Source organism: Cheilinus undulatus, linkage group 19 (assembly GCF_018320785.1).
Source record: "Cheilinus undulatus linkage group 19, ASM1832078v1, whole genome shotgun sequence".
Taxonomy (NCBI): domain Eukaryota; kingdom Metazoa; phylum Chordata; class Actinopteri; order Labriformes; family Labridae; genus Cheilinus; species Cheilinus undulatus.
In genome coordinates, this window is record NC_054883.1 from 41,017,878 (window position 1) to 41,043,156 (window position 25,279).

The following is a 25,279-nucleotide window of genomic DNA, read 5'->3' on the forward strand; positions in this document are numbered from 1 at the left end:
TTGATAACAGGCAGCCTGAAAACTATTGATTGACCTGAATCACTTATTTGTACACCAGTAAGATAGCATGGGGAAATTTCAGAGGAGTAAGGTTGATCGAGACGGTGATTTCAATAAGAAGGCTGCCACGGATCGGCTTCAAAAGTAGCAAGATATGGGGGGCCTGATGTGGCCCCCGGGCCGCCAGTTGATCATCACTGGTCTATGTTTTTGCTTCCTTCATTTATATCAGTCCCTCTGCTTCCCTTCAAAAGCTTCTCTTTCTCTTAATATCATCCCTCGCAGCTTCACAAGCTAAATTAGCAAGCGACATTCACACTGATGAAGCCGTGTCGACCTTCTGCTGGATCGATCTGCATGCTAACATGCCAGGAGGAAGGAGAGAAACAGAAACAGTGCAGACGCTTTGTGGAGTTTTTTTTTTTTTTGGCCATAACAGAAAATGAAGATGATTTTTATTAATAGATTACTTCTATATAAAAAGTAACTAGTAACGAATTACTTAAACTGTGAAACTAAAGTGTCCTCGTCTTCCTCCTCACAGTAGTTCATCACTTTTCAGGCTTACTCTTCCTCCTCAGACTTTCAGATCAAATAACTGAGCTAACTGAGCTAAAGAGACCAAAAGCATTTTAGTAGCAAGCTGTAAGCGTGATTATTTCTGCTGTGTATTTATATATTCTAATAAGAGACCAGAAGTGGATTCTTTGACTTTCGCAGCCTGCCTTACCTCAGATTTCCACATACAGCGACCGCGCCGCAATACGCCAGCGAACTGTACAAGGGCGCAAACCGCTTTCCTTTCTAGTACATCAGCGCTCCAGACCGGCAGCGGCGCTTGCCTGGAGCGCCACTTCTCTCCGCTTCTTTCCAAATACGCTGCCGGCCGCTGCCAAACCTCGTCAATACCCGTCGATCAGAAAGCTCCAAAAAAAAACAAAGGAAGTCACAAGCGTAGAATATCTTGTTCTTATACCAAGGTCTTAGTGAATACTCGATTCTGATTGGATCTGGAAATTCCATTGGTGTCCATTAACTTCTGACACAAGTAGTTCCAGTTAAAAAAAACCTTACACTGATCCAAATTAATGCGCAGCAGCCATCCAATGATAGGAGTAACCATAGCAACCTGAGACAGTCATATTTACATATACAATACATGCTGGGTTTGTTTAGGCCGGTTTTTAGAGGGGCTGTTCTGTCAGGCCAGGTATGAGCCAAGTTTTCTCTAAAAGTTATGGACGTCTTTGAAACAATTATCAGAGATTTACAAAACATAAAAAATCCTCCCAATTTCAAGACAATGCCAACAATTTTTGTCAAGTTCCAAAAAATCCCTTTGGAAATATCCCAAAATGCACTGAAATATTCCTCAAATGTTTCTGTAAACTTTCTGAAAAAAAAAAAAAAAAAAAAAAAAAAACCCTTAAGATATCAGAAAAAATCACCAAAAATTCCATGAAAAATCCTAAAAATTTTCAGGCAAATTCACCTCAAATTTTAAGTAAAATTCCCAAAAATCTAAAAATAAATACCCTGAAAAATCAATGGAAAATTATGGGAAATCCATAATCCCCCCAATCATCCATACAAATTCCAAATATCCCTTTAAGAAGTACCCAAAAACGTCCATAAATATCCTAAATGTTTCAGTGAACTTTTCAGAAAAAGCCAAAAGACATCCATAAAATTTCCACAAGAAATCCATGAAAAATGTTGGTGATTTCCCACAAATTGCAAATACATTTCTACCCTTAATATCAATTTAATTCCCCAAAACTAAAAATGAATACCGCCAAAATTCCATAATAAATTATGGGAAATTCCCCAAGACATCCATACAATTTCCTAAAATCCCCTTAAAAACTACCCCAAAATGACCTCAAATATTCCCCAAAAATTGTCTGAAAAAGCCACGAGCAATGCTAAAAATTTCCACCAAGAATCCATGAAAATTCCTGAAACATTTTAGGCGAATCTCCTGAAATTTCAAGTCAAATTCCCAAAAATGTTTAATTAGATTAAAAACACCAAAATTCAATAGCTAATTTTGGAAACTGTTCAAACAAGTAACCCCAAACATCCATAAGAATTCTAAAAATTCATTTAAAACTTACTCTCAAATGTTCCACAAACATTTTAGCAGACTTTTTGGAAAAAGCCAAAAAATTCCACAAAACCTTTCATGAAAATTCCTGAACTGATTTATTACTATGTTGTAGGAAAATGTATTTATATCCTCTTAAGTACCTGCAGGGTCTAGGAGGTAAATGTGGAAGTCATGCCTGCTTTAACCCTTTAATCTGCCCATGACTCTGACGTTAGTGCTGTTAGCTCATATCATCATAATGCACAGTTATAGTCAGATCCATACACACCATAGCGTCATATTATCTCTCCAACATCGGGCCAGCTCTTCAGTGACGTGAAGAAGAAGAATCTCTGAAACAAACTGCAGCCTTTCACAGTATTTGTTCAGATTTGTGGTGGAGAGCTTTTTGTGACACCCTAGGGAGACCCTGTGGCTCAGTGTCACCCTATTCTGTACTTTAAAGAGCTGCTTCTTTTAACGGCCTCTTTCCCCGGGCTGTGGGGCCGTCTGGCTGACCCAGAGAAGAATGTGGGAGTCTGTGTGACAGTTCTGACGGGGACCGTCTCCACACTGGAGCTTTATGGAGAAAAAGGAAAGATTAAGTTCCATTAGACCATCTTTGAAAGCAATTATAATTTTACAGTCTGATGAGAAAACATTCAGATTTAAAAAAAATGCAATGATTCCTAATTGATGACGGTTTAATTTTTCATACACCCACATATACAACCCTGGTTCCTAAAAACCAGAGACGCTGTGTGAAGTCTATAAACAATTATCTGCAAATCTGATAAACCCATACTTTAATCACAACAGAACATAAACAACATATCTGATATTGACACTGAGACATTTTAGCATTTCATGAAAAATTTGAGATCATTTTGAATTTGATGGTAGCGACATATCCCAAAAAAGAAGGGACAGGACCACATTTATCACTGTGTGGCAATCCTCTTCTTTTACACCTTTTTGTGGTTGGAGTGAGGAGATCAATTGCTGGAGTTTGGGGAGAGGAATGTTGTCCCATTCTTGTCTGATGTAGGATTCTAGCTGCTCAACAGTTCAGGGTCTTTTCTGCTGGATTTTTATGATGTGCCAGATGTTTTCTATTAGTGAAAGTATGCAATAGAATTCTGAAACCATGATTTTTAAGTCAAAATATGATATTAAAGTCAAAATCATGAGTTTCAAAGGTAAAAAAATGAGCTAAAAGTCAAAGTTAGGAGTTAAAATGGTCAGCAAAACCGAGATAAAATTCAAAATGATGATATTTAACAATCAAAATGTGAGATAAATATCAAAATTGTAGTTTAAAATGTCAAAATATGAGATTAAATTTCAAATTCATGAGTTTTAAAAGTCAAAATGTGAAACAATGTTAAAAAACGTGAGTTTTAAAGGTAAAAAAAAACCAGATAAAAGTCAAAATTAGGAGCTGAAAAAGGTCAAACTGGGATTTAATGTAAAATGATGAATCTAAAAGGTAAAAATATGAGATAAAAAGTCAAAATTATAAGATGTAAAGGTTAAAATATGAAATAAAAAGTCAAAACTATAACTTTTAGTCATAACTGTGAGATGCAAAATTTAAAATATAAAGAAAACACAAATTTCTCCTGCGTCTCTGACTTTTTATCAAATTATTTTTACTGTTTACTTTTTGTAATTTTTATGACTCAGTTACAAATCATCCAGGTTAAGTTTACATTTTTATACTGGTGGAAATCTGCAGAGCTCATACTGGTGGGCCAGTTCAAATAAAAATATCACATGATCTGGTGGGCCGGGTATAGCTGCACCACGGGCTGGGTTTGGCCCCCGGGCCTTTAGTTTGACACCCCTGATATAGTGTATGATAATAAATAAATATGCCATGTGCAGAAAGTACAAGCTTAAAGCAAACTATAACACATGATTTATTTATCAAAGTTTTCCATGAAATGCAAAGCGATCCATAAAGCATCTGTTGGACTTTATCAGCCTCACAGAGCTGCAGAAGCACCAGAACACTGGTACGCCTGAATGCATTTAAATCTAAGTTATACTCTTCTCCTCTTTCTTACACTTTTTCTTCAACTTCAGAAATCCTTTAGACTCATCAAGTTCCCATAGTGGACCAGAGAAGCAGCAGGCGATGATCATCTTTCCAGATCTCTGCCCCTCTCTCTCTTTTTCCTTCATCTCCTCTCGGTTTGGTGGAATTTATTCCCATGGCTGCCTCTGCTGCTTTAAATGCGCTGACTTCAGCATCTGATCTGAGAACAACTCTTGTGATCAGGCAGGATTCTTAAAGTTGTCAGGACCGCCTACTGCTTCAGTGCTCCTTTCTTTCTACCCCCCCTCCTTATTTTTATCCCATCCTCTTGCTTTCTTCTCTCCCTTCGCATCGTTTCCTTTTATTCTGAAGGCGCTTGCCTGCAGTCTGTTCTGTCTCTCGTCTTCTTTTTTCTCCTTGTTATAACTTCTGAGCTTTATAACAGCCGCTACAAAACTTTTTCACGATGGTCCGGTCTTATGAAACATGATCCACGTTGAATTTTCTCTGAGGCCAAAGAGGATATACGTACGAGTCATTGTTCAGGGTAGCAGCCATCCCTCATATTCTCGCTTTTTCATTCTAACTGTTTGTGCAGACAGATAAATGATTTTGTTTTGTTCTGGGGCCAAGGATATTTAAGCTCATCCATTTTAATAATATCCAATAACTTCTGAGCTACAAAACATCTGCCAAAGTAAGAATATATATGGCAGTATGATGCAGATTATGAAAGGATGAAAAACTGAGCCCACAGAAGATAAAGTGGAAGACATCAGGCTGTGTAACCCAGATCTATTTGAGCATGGCGGTGGCTAAGTGGTCCGACTGTCACCTCACATCAGGAAGGACTAGTCCTCACCGTTACGGTGCTTTCTGTCTTCAGATCACATATTCTCCATGTCAGCCTTTCTCTCCAGTTCTCTAGCAGCCTGCACAGGAAGGCACTAAAGGGCGAACAGAGAGCCTGAGTGACTTTTACATCAGGATGCTAGAGTTGGTTTCCTACTTAATCCAAAGGACATGAAAAATTCACATTAAAAGTGATCTAATAGTCTGAGATTAACCTACTCCCATTTAGATCTTACATTATTTCTCTTATGGCTTTCTTAAAGTGGGGGTATTATACCTTTATCAAGGCTTTCCACCATCTCTCTGATACCCACTTAGTAGCTTCACTGGTTTACAGCTCAAAAAACTCCTCATGTTTCTCACACTGGCGTCCTGAAAAACCCTTATTTAAACCTCCATCTGAAACGCTTAGTTTTCGCTGCTGTCTCTTTAATGCCCCCCCGCGGACCTGCTTTTCTCCAATTGGCCGATTTTCTGGAGGCTGGCCAGCGGCAGGACTCAATGTTTTGTGCCCGCCCCTTCAAATCTGGCTATATTGCTATGCTAGTATTTGTAAACTTTGAATGAACCGGTCCGAATGAGTAAAATATGGCGAATTTTGATATACGTCCGTACGTGTTAGACCTGGAGTCTGACCCTGATAGTTTGGAGAGAGAGGGGGAAGAAAACCAGCAGCAGTGAAGGATAGAGCAGGATGTATCTGTTTGGTAAGTGTTTAACTACTGTGTTTCTAAATGGCTAAAAGGCTAAAAGGCTAAAAGGCCTTGTGGGGGCGGTCTGTCCCTCTTTGCCGGCAGCACGGACGAACCAGTCAGGAGATCCTATTGCGATGACCTCACCAGTCGCTCCATTGAAATCTCGTCTCTCTTCTTGCGGTTTGAAAATTTGCATACGTGAAGTATGGACACCCAAAATTGTGACTTTATATTTGTTTTAAAAACCGTAAAAGTATAATACCCCCTCTTTAAAGATGTGCCCAATGTACCCGCACATGTATGCTAACTTTCAGAGGTTTCCAACAAGAAGTAATGATGCAAGTGTCTAACCTCGCAAAGCAGATGGACACGCCCGCTTCCTTGTTTCTCACTGGCGAATCCATCTTTCAAAGCTCCCGTCTGAACCATTTGGGCCCAGTTAGAACGTGACAGGACCAATCAGCGTCGAGGGGCAGTACTTTCAGGTGCGGCAGAGTCATGACGTAAACAAGCAGCAACAAGAGACCGGTGCTATTATGGCGGAAGAGCTTAGCGTGGATAATGTGCTAATGCTAATGGCTAAAGCACCAGTTTTATCAGAACTTAAAGACATTTCTTCATTAAAAGAAGAACAAAGAACAGCAGTGAGTTGTTTTCTTTTCAAGAACTACAAAAGTCGTGTACTGACACATCTACAGTCGTCGTGGTTCGCGTTATGCAGTTCTCTATGGAGTTCACTCCTCAGTCACGGCGACGACAGAATGTTCATCAAATCACCCCCCGAGTTTTTTTTTGGAAAGCTCTTCTCTTTCCCAAACACTGTCTGTGAGAGCTTTACCGGATGGATGTGTGAAACATACCCTAGCCACACCAAAACCTCCAAACTGGCCGTTTTCTAAGAAGCAGTTACTTGAAAATCAGTTTTCAAAGTTATTCAAGACTAATGCATCAAAATATTGGAGGAAATGACATCCAGGGATCCGTCACCCATTTTTGGAATAAATGTTATGATGAAATCACAACAGTCGTCTGCATATAACAGCAATTTACAATCTAGATCTAGATGTCTCTCCAGCCTGTCCCTTTCCCAAACGCTCCCTATTAGTGGCGTGTCAGGTATGACTTCATACAAACCCTAGTTCCAATAAATTTGAGACAAATTTCATAGAAAGTGTGTGGGAAAAGCAGGACAAAAGGTGATTGGATGAACATGTTGTCTGTCACATTCATTTCAGGCTAATCAGAGCAACAAGGCAAAATGAGGAAGTAGACATGATCTGAGCTGAGCTGGAGCTGCTGTAGTGTGAACGGTGGGGCTTGTGGGGTAAAATTCAAACCAAAGCCTATCAGGAAACTCAAGCTGAAAAACCAGCGCACCCATGGCCGTATCTCAGCTCCATGTTTGAGATTTCAGAAATGAGGAATGATTCATACCATCAAAAATTAAATGACAATAGTTGTCCTTATTGTTTTTGGTTGCATTTTGGTGGTGAATTTTTTACAGGTGTCTTATAGACTTTTTGTGGCAGAGTGGTTCTACATGTAGGTCAGTCCATCATTAGGAGGTTTCAGAGAGTTACAAGGTTCTCTAAAAGCACTGACAAAACAATACAGTGATTACTGATATTAGAAAATGTACTTTTGAATACTGGAGTATTTTTAAAAGTAAGTACTTTAGTACTTTATCTTGAGTAAAATTTCACCGAGCAACTTTTACTTGTACTTGAGTAAGATTTGACCACAAGTATCAATACTCTGACTCAAGTACTGAAGTTGAATACTTTGTCCACCACTGTATGTAAATAAGTAAGTAAATATGTACGTGACAGATATCTAGAGAGTTTTTTTAGTTCATTATACATACGAGAGATAAATATCTATCCACCAAGAGGAGTTTGTCTGATCATGCAGGGTTCCTTTTAAAGAGCAACAGCACTAAAATGTTGAGGTCCCAATTCCCAGACTTTTTAGCTTACAAGCCCTGGCATTATGTCGGCTAAACGCTGAAACAAAACAACATGAACACTGAAAAACTCAGCAGAGGTAAGGCTTCATTCGTGGCAAATTTAATGTTTGTCAAAACTTGGCATTTTTCAGCGTGAAGGCTGCCAGCCTGGAGGATGTTGTTTCATGGAGGAACATGGACACTTGTGTTGCTGTCTTTTCAATGGAATTTGACAAAAGCATTTTGAGAATTGAACTTGAGCCGAGGTTAAAAACAGTGATCTTAATGCTATAAGACAATGCCATGTGAAATTGAGTTTGTTGTTTGGGCTTTGGAGCGCTATCAGAATAATCCTAAAGTGGTTTCTGCCTAAACTCTGGAATTTTCTGAGAAAAATCTGCTCTTTGCTGCAGGCAAAAATCTTACAAACCTGCTGAAATACCTCGAAACAACCAACAAGGTCAAACAAATACTCTGCTTGGCCGGCATACAAACATAAACCTAGATGTAAACTGCCAATCACACTGAAGAATCAGTTAATTTAATCTGCATTAATCTCCACAGTGACCATGCAGTGCTGCTGTTGCCTCAGGTGTCTGATCTCTCAGCACATGAATATGACTGTAAGTAATCAACTTTCTGTGCTCTAAGCTGCTTGTAGTCTGATCCCCAGATGGAAAGCTGCTCTCACTATGCTGTATAAGCTCTGAGAAATCAATACGGTCTTTGAGTCGTATTACCACTGTCTGTAGAAACCTGCAGCCAAGAGGAGATGCCGGATATTTAGTAAATAGCCTTGAGCCTCTAACAATTACCCCAAAGGCAACAGCAGAATTAATTCAGCCTTCAGCAATCTTTGAAATTACTGTTGCAAGCCGTAAATTCAATACAGATTTCTTTTTGTAAGTTTGAGGAAAACTTTCATATCTGTTCTTTTAAAGAAAAGGAAGGAGCTACAGGAAATTAGCAGTGTTTACTCTGAGCTTGGCACAAATATCAGACAAAAAACTTTAGATCATAGGGAAGGTTTTCTCTATGAAGCTCAAACAGCTCGAAGCTTGGAACTCCTTCAGAGGAGTCACAGGTGTCTTGGTGGCCTCTCTCACTCGTCTCCTTCTTTGCACGCTCACTCAGTTTGTGTGGACGATGTCCTGAAATTCCCTGACTTATACTTTTCAGTAATTTTTTCTGAGTTGCTTGGAGTGTTCTTTTGTCTTCATGGTGTGATGGTAGCCAGGAATACTGATCAACCAGTGACTGGACCATCCAGACACCGGCGTCCTTATACTACAATCACTGAGACATTCACTGCACTCAGGTGGTCATCATTTCAGTAATCCTGAGACTACTAGCACCAACTAGCTGCACCTCTGCTGAATCAGGTCAGTCACTTTAAAGAGGGTGAATATTTATGCAGTCGCTACTCTGGTTTACTTGGTAGGGTAAAGATCCAAGTGGGTTAATACTTTTTTAGGCATTGTAGCCCCACTGTGGCCAGTTGAGAGTTTTTCCCCAGTGTTTTCTGTTCCCTCGTGTTTGCCATCCCACGTATGATGTCTGCCTGCCGTTGACCCAGCTTTTTGCCTTATTGTCTACCAACTTCTGAACTTAGAAACTGCCTTTTGGAGAAAAACCCTAATCTGCTTGTGTGTCCAAGTATGTACACTATGTGTTCCAATCACTTCCATGTCCACAGGTGTATAAAATCATCACCTAGGCATGCAGACTGTTTCTACAAACATTAGTGAAAGAATGGCTCGCTCTCAGGAGCTCAGTGAATTCCAGCGTGGTACTGTGATAGGATGCCACCTGTGCAACAAGTCCAGTGGTGAAATTTCCTGGCTCCTAAATATTCCACAGTCAACTGTCAGTGGTATTAAAACAAAGTGGAAGCCATTGGGAACGACAGCAACTCAGCCACCAAGTGGTAGGCCACGTAAAATGACAGAGCGGGGTCAGAGGATGCTGAGGTCATAGTGCACAGAGGTCGCCAACTTTCTGCAGAGTCAATGGCTACAGACCTCCAAACTTCATGTGGCCTTCAGATTAGCTCAAGAACAGTGCGTAGAGAGCTTCATGGAATGGGTTTCCATGGTAACAGCTGCATCCAAGCCATACATCACCAAGAGCAATGCAAAGTGTCGGATGCAGTGGTGTAAAGCACGCCGCCACTGGACTCTAGAGCAGTGGAGACGCCTTCTCTGGAGTGACCAGTCGCGCTTCTCCATCTGGCAACCTGACGGACGAGTCTGGGTTTGGCGGTTGCCAGGAGAACGGTACTTGTCTGACTGCATTGTGCCAAGTGTAAAGTTTGGTGGAGGGGGGATTATGGTGTGGGCTTGTTTTTTAGGAGCTGGGCTTGGCCCCTTAGTTCCAGTCAAAGGAACTCTGAATGCTTCAGCATACCAAGAGATTTTGGACAATTCCATGCTTCCAACTTTGTGGGAACAGTTTGGGGATGGCCCCTTCCTGTTCCAACATGACTGTGCACCAGTGCACAAAGCAAGGTCCATAAAGACATGGAGGAGAGAGTTTGGTGTGGATCAACTTGACTGGCCTGCACAGAGTCCTGACCTCAACCCCATAGAACACCTTTGGGATGAATTAGAGTGGAGAGCCAGGCCTTCTCCTCCAGCATCAGTGTGACCTCACAAATGCACTTCTGGAAGAATGGTGAAAAATTCCCATAAACACACTCCTAAACCTTGTGGAAAGCCTTCCCAGAAGAGTTGAAGCTGTTCTAGCTGCAAAGGGTGGACCGACGTCATATGAAACCCTATGGATGAAGAATGGGATGTCACTTATGTTCATATGTGAGTCAAGGCAGGTGAGCCAATACTTTTGGCAGTATAGTGTATGTATATTTTCTGTCTGTTGGCTGTTTTTTATGATCAAGTTACTTTTCTTTTTACATTTTTGAAATAAATTTAAACTGACTGTTAGACCTGTCTTCTTTTTGCCCTGATCCGTGTAATTTAAGTACGTTCACAGTGATTTGATGGCTTTTATGGCAGCCAATAGTCCCTCTCTCCCACATCTGGCACAGTAACCGCTGTATTTTTACAGCTTTTAGAAACCTCCTCTTCAGGCTGGACCACATCCAGAAAGAAGTGCATGAATGGACGGGGGATTTTGTGGATGCACAGGAGGTTTTACTTTTTATGGCCAGTGAGCTTGTTTTACATAATGGCCTTTAGTTCTGCATTTTTAATGCACACTCATCGTTTGTTAAATACTCAGTGAGTGCTCTCTCACAGTCACCTCCACCATAAGTTCCTATTTAAACTCCTCATTTATTAACACGGGCCAAACTGCAGTAATAACCTGATTTTTTGTCTTTGCAATAATGTATATTTTAGGACCATTATTCTAGTATGCAAATAAACCTTAAGACTTAGAGTTTGCTAAAATAAATGTGCTTTTCAGCTGCTTTCATTTTGCTTTCATTAAGAAACTAGCTGCACCATTTTAAAGCTTTCCATCCTGAATAAAAATACTCTTTTAAACTGCAGAAACTCTAATATTTTATCCCAGTTAGGAGCTGTGCTGCAGCCCATTCCTGGTGATCCTCTAATTTTATGGGTTGGAGGCCCAGTGCGCTGACATTTTGAGAGCACGCAGCTTCCTTAAATTGATGTAGTGTTTCCTAATTGCATAGGATGTTAGGGCAGAGAAGGACACGGGGAGGGACCCTTTAAAGACATTAAAATGATGGATTATCACTAAGATGGGGATAAATTATGCTTTAATGGAGTGGCAGGATTGTTCAAAACTCTGTGGTGGATTTATTAGTTGGTATTTTGGGAGAAGCTAGATTGGATTGTTATGGCAGGGATTTACAGGGATCAGTGTTTTCTAATATTTCTGATTTACTTTCTTTAATAGAGCTACTTTCATTGTTATAGTTGGAGTCAGCCTAATTACCCTCATATTTCTTATTTATCAAAACTGCCTGACACATAAAACAACACATGCAGCCAGAAATGCTTTTTTAAAGGTCTATCAAGTGATTTATTTACACATAATGATTAATGACTTAATTTTAAAATTAATCACATTTAAATGCACGTTTGAAGTCAGTTATTTTGTATTTCAGAGCACAGATTTTTAAGTCAAGACTGACAACGTGAAACAGTTGTTGATTTGAGAATCTGATGACTGCAAAGTTACTTTAAAAAGTGCTGCACTGCTGCACCAGCTCTCTGAAACCTGGGGGTTGTGGATCTCTGCTTACCTGTGTTTTTAAAAACGGAGAGCCACCCCCACAAACATCCACACACAAAACACCCATTACAGTCAAAAATGAACATCAACTTTAGATGTTTTTGGTGGTTAAAAAAAAAAAAAAATAGCCAACCTGTTCTTACAAAAGACCTTTTTATGTGATCATCTGGTAATTCCTCAAGAATAAGGTAATTACCTAGAAATATTAAGGAATACATTAAAAATGTATAAATTATCCATTAATTCCTCAGGTTATTGTGGCAGCTCTCTGTAATTAGGTGGTATTTTACTGAGTCATTTCTTAGAAATTATACTTTTTCCACATTAAATGCATGATATTTCCCAAATAATTTCTATATTCTTGCCAACTAAATTAAAGTGAGTCATTTTCAAGGTTACAATAGTTTTGGATTTTTCATTAGTTTTTGTTTCATTTTCACTTTCTTTGTTCAATTTCAGTTTAGTTTAATTTTTATTAGTTTTAGTTTTCTAAGGATAGATGTCGGGGCTGAGTGAGCCTCATACATTTTTAAAAACATATTCTAACAGGCTACTCTTCATTTATCATTTATTTATTTAATGATGATGTTTGAATAAAACTCCAGACATAAAACTACCACTGTGTGAAGTTTTGACCAATCAGATCAGGCCATTTTACTCTCCCCAGACTCTGGTGTAGGTGCCAGTCAGTCTGGTTGTGTCAAAGACTAAAACTCAGGAGATTTTGTCTCCATTTTTATTTTATTTTAGTTGGTTTTTTAAGCGCCCTATACAGTTTTAGTTAGTTCTTTGTTTTTTTGGTAAAGCTTAGTTTTCATTTAGTTTCAGTTAACTAAAATGATTTTTGAATTTTAGTTTTAGTTGTTCAGGTAGTTTTAGTTCACTATAATAACCTTGGTCCTTTCCCTATAATTCCCATGGAATTTTTGGTAGTTTCTTCAGGACTCCCTTCAAAATCTTAAGGTCATGTTCAGGTCATTTCTGAATTCATTCCTTCACAACTCACTAGCGACTTGTATAGAAAAACTATCATCTTAATTCTAAGACTTTTTTGGGGGGTAAAATATCCTCAAATTACAGAGAATTGTCTAAATATTTTGAGGGTTAGGGTTAGAGTAGAATACCACCTAATAACCAGAGAATGGCCACAATACTACAAAGAATGAATTACTTGATGATTAATACATTATTAGTAGGTAAATACTTTCTTAATAACCATGTTTCCACGTTTTTACAGGGTTATTGTCACCCTATTGCAGAGAAATTACTAGATGATTATACCTTTTACTATGAAATTACCATATAACTGCTCTAAAATTACTTGGTAATTAGTGGGTAATTAGGACCACCAAAAAAAGTGTTACCAGTTTAGTTGCATGATCTAAAGGAGGGTTACTGTGAATGACAGAAGAAATCGTGAAGTCTGAGCCGATCTTTATGGCAAACCCATCCTGACATTTTTTCCATCTAACACACTAGACAATTCTGCTGACATAGGAAATGATGGGATTTATTGATATCGATGGATATTTCTCTATTGATTTTTCTTATCAGTTCTTTATCGATTCCCTCATCAATTCTTTACAGCAAATTTTCTCTTTGGAAAGAAGGAGACTACATAGATTTTCACTGTTACCAACTTTTATAGAGTCTCTTCCTCTGTGAACACTGAACAAGACAATATTTTTGAAGGCTTGCTTAAGTAAGCCGTTGACAAGCGAATCAAGATTAAACATAAATGATTCTGATGGACTGAACCAGTTGGAACTAGCGCTCAACTGGAACGGTTCTCGATGCCCAACCCTATGACTCAGCCGCAGCATGAAACCACACCCCCGCCGTCTGTATAGACAGTAAAGATTCCCCACACACTCAAACTTGAGTGATCAAATGCTACTTAAGAAGAAAAACAAACATGGAGGACGATTGAAATCTGAGGCTAGTTGTCTTGGCATGTGAGCCATAAAAGTAGTTGACATCTGGTTGGTATCCCGACCTGGTCCAGTCACTCTCACTGGTTGTTGTGGGTATTCTGTTTGAGGTGGTCTCACCAGGACCCTGTTCCTCGTACATGGTTCAAATAATCAGAGCTTTTAGCCTGATTCAATTAACGTGATGATTGAAGGCTGGCTAAGTCCGTTCCTCCATGGCTGAATCGCGCTAAATCAGTGACGTTAATTGGAACCAGACATGAGGGATCAGGATTCTTGTGCGTCCCCGCTCTACATAAAAAGGGAGCCGTGTAGATCGCAGAACTCATGATTGTATGTCATAATTCATGGCGAATAATAAGGAAAGCGCGGCATTTTTCACACAAACAGAGCAGCACACAATCATGGAGGAGTTTGAAAATTACAAAAACATTGTAACTGTGAAATCCAACACCTCGGCTGCAGCGAAGGCGAGACATGCAGCTTGGCAAAGGATTGTGGACCAGTTAAATGCACAAGTAAGAAATATGTAGGCCTAGTTATGCATTGCTGTATAAGGCTGTAGCCTCGGCTATTCATTTAAATGTGTGTTTGCCGTAACCTCATAGCCTGATGACCCAGATTAATTACTTTCTATCATTAATGAACCTTCTGTATTTTCTAAAGGCACTAGAAAGCACACTAATTTGACACAATATGTTTTATGTAGCCTATTGGCCCAGCTATCTGCTATCATATTTATTTATTGTCCACTTTTTCTCCTCTTATTGCTTCAGAACAAACCCCAATGTCAAGCAAACTTGGGAAAAAGTTAAAATAAAACACAGGAACATTATTCAGTGTGGTAAGGGAATATCATTTGCTCCATGGTGTTGAATTAGAAATGTTCCTTGTATGTGCCACTCACAAAAAAAACGCAATCCTACACAAAGTCTGAGTGACCGAAAGTATACGGCTGCGCTGGGTAGTGTTGGCGATGTATGGCCCTATCAGCTGTTGCAAATAAATAACGCCTTGGCGACTGAAACAGTAACGCTCAGACAAAAAACCATCAGAAAATGATAAAGGATCTTGGCGATCTTGGATCAGTCTTTCCCTATGAAACGCGGCACGGATTATTATTGCTCCTATCGACTTGGTCTCTCAGGAAGGGAGCTTCCTCTGTTTTTTTCTTTTGGGGGGTGTGTCTTAAGATCTTGAAATAAACCTGCGCTGGAGCAGGTTTAAGTTTATTGATCTGTTGCTATAGTGATGTAGCTTAACCTGCTACGAGGCACGGAACAAGCCTGACATGACGTCAGGTTGTCCTGAAATTATCCAGCTAACTGAGTTAGCCAGGTACGAGGAACGGGGCCCTGGAATCATAAATATCAAACATGTTAAGTCCCCGGCACTGATTGTGCCTCAAATATTTGGCTGGCATAGGTTCAAGTCTGACCTGTGGCTCCTTTTCCACGTCTTCCTCTCTGAGTAAAGGCATTTTTGTCTAGATTTCTTGTTCTTAAACTAAAATCTGCTTAAAACAGACGCAGAATAACACACTTCATTGCAAATTGTTTGTCTACTTTATAAACATGCAGCGCCGTCTCAGCTCTACAGATCCAGCCCTCTCTTGCTGTTAGATATTAAAGATTGGGTATAGTTCACATTTGCTGCTTTGCCTGCCTTTTGTGTTCTTTTTTATTTGTTCTCAATCATTTGATGAGGGCACGGATTTGTTAAGGTCAGCGGACGCCTGTGGGTAGACCTTTGAATATGTCGACTCCACTGAGTTGAATGATTCATCCGTTACAGTGACATAAGCTTTTTTTCCCAGTCAAAAACAAACTGACTCACGCCACACTTTCAAACACGGCATGTTGGCATGGCAATGCATCAGTTTGGGAGTGAAACTGTATTAGATTGTGGGAAAAAGACTGGTGTGTAGCGGCTGGTGAGAGAGCATGAGTGTAGGTTTACCAGCAGGCCATTCTGTTCAATACAGGACAAGTCAGTCACATGACCTGCAGACCCTACGGCAGCGTGTGCACCGTGGTCAGTCAGTGCTGTTGTTTTGCCCAATGGGGAACGGGAGGTGGAAGCTACCAGAGATACAGCACTGTGTAGAGCTTTTAGACATGTTTGGGGCTGAGGTAAGGCCTAGATGTGGTGAGTAATCCATCTCAGGGCCCCATCGGGTTGAAAGGAGGAGTCTCACTACCCCCATTAGAGCTCTGGAAGTCTTTGCATATTACTGGAGGCATGGGAATGGAAGCTGATGAAAAATAAGGAAGCCCACACCTTGAGGGCGGAGTAAGCAGTGGATGTTGTGAGTAAGCACGGCCAACGGTACTGTCCAGGCAAATAGCAGAGTAGCCACAAACCTGTGGTTGTGCTGCAGACAGCCTGAAAACTGTCAGCAGTCTCTGAATGTGTTACCAGGTGTGAAAAGGCCCAGGTAAAAGAAATGCCGTCGAGCTTGACCTCGGTTGCCCAATGATACCTAGTGTGTTAAAGACCCTGTAAAGTGAAAGTAAATCTGTATTTAGGTTTGTTGTTTGACAGGTGTTATGAACCCCCAGGTCAAATTCCAGGCAAATAAAACATCTCTAAGTTTCTAAAATGAAGCTTCAAAATCATGAAAAACGAGGCAGTGAAATCTGCTCCAGGATGATGTGGGCGTGTCTGTTGAATGAGCTGAAGCCACGCCCACTCAGGAGAAATACGATCCTCTTAGATTTAAAAAAAATGCTACAATCTGAATAGAGGAGAACACACCATTAGCCAGTCTGCTGACCTTTTGTTGACCTAAGAAGAAGAGATAAAGTCAGTTTTCTGTCTCAAACTCTGTTCTGATGCTTTAAATCAGGGTTCTCAACCTTTTCAGCCCGCGACCCCCAAAATAAAGGTTCCAGAGACCGGGGACGCCACTGTACCTGAAGGTGTCTGAGCACAGCCATGAACATTCAAGAAAAGTCACGTGGAGACAAGGCCACCCATTGGGGGGGTGGGAGAACTTTCTGGGGCCCAGCCAAACTGGGGGCCAGCAGAACCATGGTCCATTGTAAAGTTAAGCTCTAGTATATGCTTATCAAAGAAACAAATATCTTTTTAATTCATTTGTGTAGTAAGTAGCCCTCTTAAAAATGTAAATCCTTTTGATAAAAACCAGAATTAAAATAGATTAAAAATAGCTGAAATGGGTTAATAATGGAAAAAAAATAGTGGAAAAAGTGGTGTAATTGGATTTAAAAAGCAGCAGAAATGAGTTGGAAGTCCTAAAAGTTAGAAAAAAATGGCAAAATGGGTTCAAGTGGCAAAAACAGGCATACTAAGTAATAAAAGGGGACTAGAGAGTGGCAAAAAATGGTGTTAAGTGCCAAAAATTGATTGAAATTTGGTGAAATAGGATGAAAAATTGATAGAAACTGGCAAAAAAGGTTAGCTGTGGCAGAATCTGGAAGAAATTGGTGAAACTGGCAAAAATGGGCATATCAAATTGTGAAATGTGGTGTAAAAAGTGGTAAAGAGGGGTTAATAGGTGCCATTATGGGACAACAGAGCCAACAATAGACGGAGAGTGTCAAGATTTGGTTTAGAAGTGGCAAAAACAGGCATGAGCCCACATATTGGCCCCGCCCACATTAAACCCAGCCAGGAAAGAGGTGAAACATGTTTACAGCAACCATATTCCAACACAAACTTTGGATTTCACTTTACAGGGTCTTTAATATGTGTCGAGCTTGACTCCGCCCCTCTCCAGACATAGGTTGTGGCACATTGGGCCCTGTGATGAATCCCTACCGCCCTTTATGACTGTGAGTCAAATCAGCATTTTTCAGCCTCTTCATCATCTGTTTGTGCAGTAAGTAAAGTCTCAACCTTACAAAATTAACTGTATTAATTAAACTCATATAAAGTTAAATTTAAGTTTCTATATTGGTCCACACTTCATATAGTTAAATTACACTTTTGCAAGTGTTAAATATTTTACAATATGACAGATGCAATAACTTGAGGTGGGTCTCCTCAGGCAAGAACAGAGAAAAGTTCAACCTCATAGCCAGGTAATGCATACAAGTGCACCGTGGGCACTTTAGGAGACCCTGAAGTCACAGATGGAGAATCTAACTCAGTGGATAACTTCACTCATGTGCAAATATGTCAACCAATTCTTGCAACAGCAATCCACTAGAAACCCAGCTTCACTCAGAATGGAATTCAAATGACACCTTATAGTTAAAATCAACATTGAGACGTTTAACCCTGAGACATCAAATAAAGTTTCACTGTGCACAACTTCTGTTTTTGATCATTCTCTTGCTATGTACTACTGTGTAGTCAACAGAGGAGAAAGTACAACAGGACTGAACTCAAGTTACTCTGGTTAAAGGGGACGCATTCCCTTCCACCCTCTCTTTCTCCACCTTTCAGAAAGTGTGTGCTGAAAAAAGCCGTTCTCAGATTTTCCCCTCATGATGTCATGTGAGGAGCCCCCAGGTTTGGTTGGCCCTCCCTGCTGCCGGCTGAGAGGATGATCAGGAGAGCCACATCCATTTCCTGAGAGAGCTGTAGTCAGGGGCGGAGTCAGACGGCTCCGTAACATTTTAAGCAACAGACACAGAAACAGCTGGTTCTGAGCAGGGCTGAAACAGGGGGGTTTAGACTGCAGAAATCCAATGCTGCAGTGTTTTTTCAGCTACAAACTTCACAGTATGAGGACACTCACTCATGCTGCTCATTGAGGCAGGTGAGGCAATCACTCAACTCACCTGCAGAGTCAGAAGTGTGGCTGATTAGCCTTGATGATGGCCAGGTGTGGGAAGCTTATATATACTCTTGAGCGCCGGCTCTGTTTGCTGAATCATTATCTCACCTTCAGAGATTCTGAGAGCATCTCCCTGGGTTTTCTTGTGTGTGTTTTGCATGAAAGAGTTTTCACAAGCATTTATTAACCTTTCTAAATGAAGCCTTAGTTTACTGGTCACTGAAAGATCATCGAGTATCAGTGATGAGGGTTTTTACTCAGCCATTTTTGGTTTCCTCGGTCTCCCAAGTTGTTTCAGTTTGATGTTTGTTGGTTTAGCTTCTTGTTTGCATTTTGAATGAGAGCTTTTAGGTTACTTCTCACCAGCATATAGCTTTTGTTTCCTTTCCCCTCTTCCCACTGATCACTTGCAATCTTAGTGTCCTAACTCCCCTCGTCCTGACACACAGGCATGTTTTGGGGACCTCTGAGACCAATATAAACTTGTCTTAAAAGGGTAAAATATGTGACCTTTAAAACATACTTAAGTAGTAAAATTACTGATTTGAAAATCTACATTAAATAAGTAAAATTACACAAGAAAACGACTCAATTACAGTAATCTGACTTAAAGTAATCAGTTACTTTCCACCCCTGAGTCTGACACATGCTGAAAGGCCCTCTGTTGAAAATGAGGGTGGCTTTTTTTCATACAAGCCTGTGGTGCCTCTGTGAGGTGGTTTAGACCGATCATGGTATGTGCTATTGAACATACACACTCATAATAATTTAATTTGTAATGTAATTTGACTCATGTAATTTTCTTTAGAGTGCACAGTGCAGACGCACACTGTTCAATGTGGTTAGATCTGCAGGTAAGGTTTGGTACAAAATCTAAAATCCATTACATTAAGTCAGGTCAGGTATGGGAGCATATGCCAGTTTGGCACTTTGCCGTGTCAAGCTTGGTCCTACTGCTCAGGCATCCCCATGGCCATCCTCCAGGCCTGTGCTCCATCTTGCCTGGTATCCACTAAGTTGCCCCCTCTATGATTCATGTGGCCCTCCAACTCACTGGGTCCTGGGCACCCAGTATGCTGTGAGCTGGATCAAGCCCAGGAAAGGGTGCCAGGTGCCAGGAGAAGTGCTCCAAAATCTTTTTGAAAGCATTTGAAGAAGAGTGGAGGCTGTTAAAGTTGCAAAAGGGGGGCAACTTCCATAATAAAGCTCATGTATTTGAAAACACATGACTATAGTCCCTGTTGGTAATGGTTTGGCAGCCTAATACTTTTGTCCATATAGAGCAGCTACAGTAACAGCCAAATGATAGAAATCTGTAAATCTACAGACGATTGAGGGGAGAAATAAAGAGCATAAATGTGAACTACACAGTCACCCTGCTCACCTCATTTCAGTGATAAATGGTCTAGATCCTTACCCGCTGCTCGCTTAGACACTGGATACTTCTTGTTTTAACACTTGCAGCTTAAAATTTGAGAATTTGGATGTACCTCCATACTCAAATTCAGCTTCAGAGGATATTTTCCAGACATTTTCAGGAGTGTAGCACACGTAAAGACGCTTATAAGTAAATGTTCCAGAACAGCCACTGATTGAAATGTCAGTCATCATGGGAATGGTTGTCTGTGGGAGTATTGAAACAACAGAATATCTCAGCTGTGCTTAATTTTCTTTGCTTCACAGTGAAAATGTCAACAATCACCTATTTATGAGCTGGAGCAGTTTTTCATTCAGTTTTAATGAAGTACAAGAACTCACTATGGCCTCAGTGTTCTCTCTTTCCAGACTGTTCTTTTCCTGCTTTTTTCATTTAATACCTCACTTTGTCTGGCTGCTGTTTCACCTTTGGGCTCTTATCTTTGCATCTTGTTTTTCCTCTGCTATTGCCTACAGCTGCCCTCTCATTTGTTACTCGCCAGCCTTGAATAAAGCGATCCAGATTACACGCTGCTGATTAATGAGACAATGGAGAACATTTCTTACACTACACCAGATAGCGCTGCATTGTGCTCTTTTCCCCCAATAAAACCGCAAAGACGTGTTCAAAGCACAAAAGGCTGTGTGTGTTTCCTCCCCACAGGCCGTTCAATACAATGTGTAATGGAAGATCAGAGTCTGTGGCCTACTGGGGGATTACTGCAACCTCTGGCTGAACCACACACAAACAACAAGCTTCAGGAATTCTCTGTGACGGAAACACCATCATTTATAAAAGACTGGATCTATGATGCTCCTCTCCCAGCAAGAAGAAAGATAAATATTGTTTATAACTTTTTATTATCACCATCCTGTAAGTGGAATTAGATGGGTGAATGAATGGATGGATAAATGAGAGATTAAATAGACAGTGGATGGATGGATGGATGGATGACTCAATGGGGAGACAGGAAGCATGATGGATGGATGAATATCTGGATTTATAAAAGATGGATGGTAGATGGATGATGGGTGCATGAACTGATGATAGATGGATAAAAAGATGGGTGAATGGATGAAAAAAATACATTGACAGTGGAAGTATGAAGGGATGAATAGATGGAAGAAAGGGTGTATGGGTGGACGTACTGATGGATGATGGATAAAAAGATGAGTCATAAATTGTTTATTGATTGCTAAAAAGATGATGGATGGATGCATGGATGGATGGATAGATGGATGGATGGATGGATGGATGGATGCATGGATGAATGGATGGATGGATGCATGGATGGATAGATGGATGCATTGATGGATGGATGGATTGATGGATGGATGCATGGATGGATGGATACATGGGTGGATGGATGCATGGATAGATGGATGGATGCATGGATGGATGGATGCATGGATGGATGGATTGATGGATGCATCGATGGATGGTTGAATGGATGGATGCATACATGGATGGATGGATGCATGGATAGATGGATGGATGCATGGATGGATGGATTCATGAATGGATGGATGCATGGATGGATGATGGATGGATGTACAATGTAATCACACTGTACACTGATAACAATTATTCATTACATGATAACAGCCCATTTTATACCTAGTTCACAGATTTTCTTAATTGCTGGCTGGCTGGATGAATAAAAAATCGAATAAATACAATTTTCTCAATCTGTAGCCAAATACTGGTACACCAAACTCCCCTCATCAGAGATTTGTGATGTAATATCTAGCAACTAAGATCCTGTTTACACCTAGTTTATGATTAACTTACCTGACTCTTAGTGAAATTCAGTAAAGTAATACTGGACATGGTTTGGCTTTATGAAGTGTGCTGTGCGATTGAATCCAAATGGAACGACCACAAAGATAATCTGTGATCTGTGATCTGTGAAATGCTTCAACTTCTAGCTGAGTTTGTCTGCCATTGCTTTTATAGTGTAAATGTTAGTGCTTCCTTCTCTTCCACTCTCCAGCATGTCAATTATTCTGAATGGTTGGGGAAGGCTCAGTGATTATATGTCCTGAAGCACCGATAACTTACTGTTCTAGTATATGAGGAGCATCTAGAACTCTGGAAAGTCTGATATCTTAGCTATGAGCTATATTTTATCACAACCTGAACAGAATCCATCAATAGTCTGAGATTACCATACAGAATAAATGAGGACCAAGTTCTGAGGCCTGGAGACATGTGACCCCTCTACATGGGTTTCCTATGCCAAATTAAAAATGATACAAATGCAGAAAGCCTTGGATGAATGGATGACTCAGACAAACCCAAACCCTGAGTGGTTACAGAGGAAAGAGGATATTTGGCTTTTTTTAAAAGGCTGATTAACATTACATTCCAGACTGATGTGTTAATAAAGAGACACACAAATACTGTAGTCCACAAATTGCAAACAGTCTGTTTCAGAGAAAACCATTTAGAGGAGAATATTGTTCCATTTCAGCTCACTTTGAAGGACTGCATGATTTATGTAAAGCAGCAATCACAAAAATCCTCGACCTGGCATGGATGTGACCTTTCATGCTAATTCAGAGCAATTCATTAAAGTGGAAAGAAACAATCTTGCATCTAAACAAGACAGACTGTTATTTCCATATGCAACACTTAACCATTTATCATTTAATTGTGATCGGAGTGTTCCTCATCAGTTAAATTAATAGAGGCTCTCAGGAAGACCGGCAAAGTCAAGAGAATTCCTTTGCATAATCAAATATGCTAATCAGAACAGAAGTGGAATTAATGTGGAGCCGCAGACCGAGCCTGAGATTTCTGCAGGAGAACAATGGGCTGCAGGATGCCAGAGTGCGCCATTGTATGGCTGCCACTTATTGACACCAGCCAATTCTGCTTTTTATGCAAATTTTTACCTCAGAAAACAAAGTCATAGACCTGGATTTAGTTTCTGTTCTTTCCCCTTTTTACCAGGTCACTGGGATTGGCATCAAAAGGGGAAAAGGACTGAATTTTTGTCTTGACTGGATATAATCTTGAGGAATCAGACGTTATTTTTCCATTTTTATTTTTTTCTATAGGAAAAAACATGGGATTTTTCCTTATTCAGAAGGGAACTGATTCATTTGTGTCTTCTTTTCTAGGCTTGAAGACGTATTAATGTTAAAATCATTAAAATATTCTGATGATATTTTTATCAGTTTGTATGTTGCCTATAAAAATCATTCACCCTCTTTGATGTGTTTGATTTTATAAATCATTCAAGGTCAATATAATTTAGCTTTTGTGACCAAAAAAACATGAGAACAAATTTCTACAATGTTATGCCAGTTAAACAAAAATATGTAATGTAAAGTGAGCGATTGCATAAATGATAAATATTATTATTATAAGTGAGTATTCAATTGATGCATCTTTGGCTGCAGTCACAGCTGTGTGTGGATAGGTCTCAGTCAGGCTTGCAAATCTGCGATTTTACCCTAATCTTCTTTGCAAAACTGCTGAAGCTCTGCCAGGATCTGGCATGAACAGCTCTTTTCATGTCCAGCCACAGATTCTCTATTGGATATTAGAAACTACAGAGGATAGAGCCCAACCAATATGGGAATTTTGGGGCCTATGCCAGCACCTATACTGGGGGCTAAAAAAGCCGCTATCCAATATGTTGGGCGATATCCAATATATCAGCCAATATATGAAATAAGAATATTGATATACACAGATACTAATTTAACAGTTGCATTTATCTTTCTTTATTTCACAAAGATGCAACTTGGACAATGTTAAAATGCTGTATAATAGTCTTTTATTAGATAATGGTGGCCATGTGAATTAACAGTTGCATTTATCTTTATTTTACAAAGATGCAACTTAAACGACTGAAAACGCTGTAGTTCATATGCCGAGCCTGTACGTGGCGCTGTATTGCTGCCACAGAAATGCACTAAAAGTGAAGAAGCTCACAGAAAATTGACGCAAGCTTTCTTCTAGTTTCCCTTCTTGCTGTTCTCTGCGCTGGATTTAAGAACATATGGTGTGTGCGTTTCGCGGCGGTGGTAAAGGAGCATCAGATTTTGCTGTAAAAGCCACAACAAGCTCAGTAGCTTCTGCAGCACAAACACAACCCTGTAGTCCGACATGCTTGCTTTGGTCGGACCAGCGCAGGCGTCTTCAGAGAGCTACGCTGCGTTTGACGTTCGTTTCAAGAAAGATGTGGATAGCCATCCACACGGAGACAAAACAGTAGTCATTTACAGATTTATGCACTCTGGGACCTGGTTTCAAACAGTATCTTTTACAGTCACCAAAAACGCCGTTTCCATGTGGATGAAACGCCGATACGACTGCGTATACTTCTGAATTCATCTCCGTGTGGACGGGGCCTGAGTGGGGAAATGAGAGCTGCTTGTGTGTGAGGGGGAGGGACCAGGCGCTCGGGCTGAGTTCAGCAGGGACACACAGGAGCAGAGCGACAAAATCCCTGTGCAGCAAAAAAGTTAATATATCGGCTACATATTGGCCGATGATGATTGATCTGTGATACGCTACGATCAGCTTGATTAATCGGACCGCCTATCAATCGGTCGGGCTCTAATAGAGAACAAATAAATTTGCCACATTAATTTCACCCTCTACCTTTACAAGCCTCACAGGGCTGCAGAAGCATCCCCCACTACATGATGCTGCCACCACCGTGCCTCACAGTGGGGATGTGTGCTTGTGAGGATGTGCAGGGATTGTTGTCTGCCAAACATATTGTCTTATCCGATGGCCAAAAAAGCTCCACTTTGGTCTCATCAGACCAAAGAACGTTCTTCCTCTTGACCATGGAGTCTCCCAAACGCCTTTTGGAGCACTGCAGTCCAGATTTTATGACTTGATTTTATGCGCTGGGTCAGTAGGTAAAGGGTTAAAGAGGGTGAATATTTATGCAGTCACTTATGTTACATTACATATTTTTATCTAATTTGCATTACTTTGTAGAAATCTGTCTTCACTTTGACATTTGCTATGCTTTGACCATGTTTGATTTCTAAAATCATTAAAAGGGTAAAACATCCAAGGGGGTGAAAACTTTTCAATGACAGTGTAGATGTTATAATTTGTGGTATAATACACTCTTATCAAATGAAATTGTTTAAGTGCTTTTTCCTTAGAATTAGAAACCTTAAGCAGAAAAAAAGCTCATAATGGGACAAAAAATCAACGCTGTTTTATTTTACCAGTTCAAGGTGGGACTGCTACTCTTTGGCGTCAGTGTAAATGCCACAGAGGTGTAACGGTGAGACTGAGTCAGTTTGCAGCTTTCAGCTGGCATCAGAAGTAGTAAGAGAAGTGTAAAATAGAAAAACAGTAA